We start from the raw sequence: 2,137 nt of genomic DNA, 5'->3' as shown, positions 1-2,137 counted from the left end.
GCAGTGATGAATGGGTTAAGGCTGGAATGGTTTACAGGCGAGAGGGGAGTAATAGGATGCCTAACACCTACGGAAGCAGAGCCTAGCCTGACCCTGTTCTGAATGCTTTATCATTTTTTTTAAAAAGGCTTGGAGGGATTACTAGAAATGATGGAAATGAAGTTACTAGAAATGATGGAACTGGGATGCTTGTTTAAAAAGTTCAGCACAGCTTGACTAAAACCAGTTTAGAGCACTGGGCTGCCCCCTCCCCCTGTGGCTAACCCCCTCTGGGCCTGTCCCCACTTCATTCAGATCTGTGTAAGCCATGGATAATTCAGGCAATCCTTCTCAAGCCTCGAGAGTCTCACCTTCAGAGAGGGACAAAGTAAAGCCCTGGACACAGATGTGGGAGGTGGAGAGTGGGGGGCCTCAAACATCATGGTGCAGAAACTTGAGAGGTAAGACCACTGGCCAGGCAGTGTAGCACCCCGACACAGGAGCGCCATCTACAAAATCTCTCCTGGCTGGTGAACCAAACCCCTGGTCCTGACATGCGGGCAGCTTGAGTGGTTTCCTTCTTTTCCAACTGGGGGAGGAAAACAAAGCTGTGGCTGGGGACCCAGGGCAGGACTGGAAAACACAAAAGGAATCGACAAGAGATGGACTAGTCACCAGCTGGAGTCTGTCACCACAGGGGAACTCCCTCCCAGGCACTGACTGGGAGTTCCTTTCTGAATGCCAGAATTACAAAACTTAGAGGGAGCATCATGTGACCGTCATAGTAATGGATGGGACAGTGTGGATGAGGAGGCACAGAACCCAGAGACCACACTGGTCTGGAGAAAATGGGATACTCTCCTACTCCAAGGGCAGTTAGTTCCCAAATCCAGGAGTCTGGAGAACCAGTCTGTACACTGGCCTTCAGGAGCTTTCTGAAGTGCTCTGCAGCTTCAGGCCTTCGGGTTGCTCCTGGGCATCTGAGCAGTCTGGTTGCTGCTGTCCAGCAGTGCAGGCCCTTGCCTAGGAAAAGGACAGACAGAGCTCGTGGGCTAACCTTGGTTCTAGGGTGTGCAGTGAGGGGTGAGTTAAGTGATTACAGCAGGGGAGGGAGCCACAGGGGTGAGGGATATGATTCACAGGAAGAATATTGATGGGAGAGCCACACCTAAGAGGAACAACTACAAGTGTGTTGGGGGGTGGGGGGGACCTCCATGGGAGGTAACCCACATGGCACTGCACACCTCTCCTGACCCACCCACTGCTCCCTTCAGCAGTGTTTCAGTCCATTTGCCTATTCTGCTTCCCACTCTGTCTCTGGTGAATTCTTTTACACACACACACACACACACACACACACACGCCACCTCTGACCTGTGCCCCAGATCTGTGTGCATAAATAAATAAATCTTAAAAAAAAAAGCAAACGTGACCGACAATATAATAAAATAAAATAATTTTTAAATATTGCAGATTAATAAATATTCTATATTAAATAAATCAATACACTTGATGTATTTCTTTAAAAAAAAAAAATAGCAAAATGATCTCACCTTTGCTGGTTAGGAACCAGTCAGAAGGATGGCTCCAGGGGACCAGTGGGAAAAGTCCTAATGGTCCAGCTAAGGGAGTTCAAGCTTAACCTTCATCTGTGCCCCCACCCACTTCCCAGATTTACCAGATGCTCTGAGGTGTTGCACTGATGTCTGGGAGTAAACTTACCTTGTAGTAGAGTGTGCCAAAAGGCAAAAGTTCAAATTTCACTGAAGATCAGCATTTCATTCTTAAAGTGCTGTAAATATCTTACTCTACAACAACCCTTTGTTTGTTCCAATGTAAAAGTCATGTTTAGCTCCATTTTCCCGTGAAAGTGGTGCTGCAGAAGCTTGGGGATTGTTTTGGGGTCTTCCTGCTTCCAATCATTGCTGCTCTCATACAAGTTGGCAGCGATGATTATAAATCAGGAGAAGCTAGTGAAAGAGTTTGAACTGGAAGGTTTCATGTGCCCAGGGGTGACCTTAAAAGATTGTAGGGATGTGAAACATGGATTAAATGGAAAGAAAGTTAACGGTAAATGTTGCATTGATAAGTACAATAACTTGAGCTTATCAAACATCCTAGGTGGTTAGGCCCTACGGTGTCTGATCTTCAGAGCATC

Source organism: Condylura cristata, unplaced genomic scaffold, assembly GCF_000260355.1.
Source record: "Condylura cristata isolate star-nosed mole 26May11 unplaced genomic scaffold, ConCri1.0 scaffold00003, whole genome shotgun sequence".
Classification (NCBI taxonomy): domain Eukaryota; kingdom Metazoa; phylum Chordata; class Mammalia; order Eulipotyphla; family Talpidae; genus Condylura; species Condylura cristata.
Note: the sequence above shows the minus strand (reverse complement) of the source record.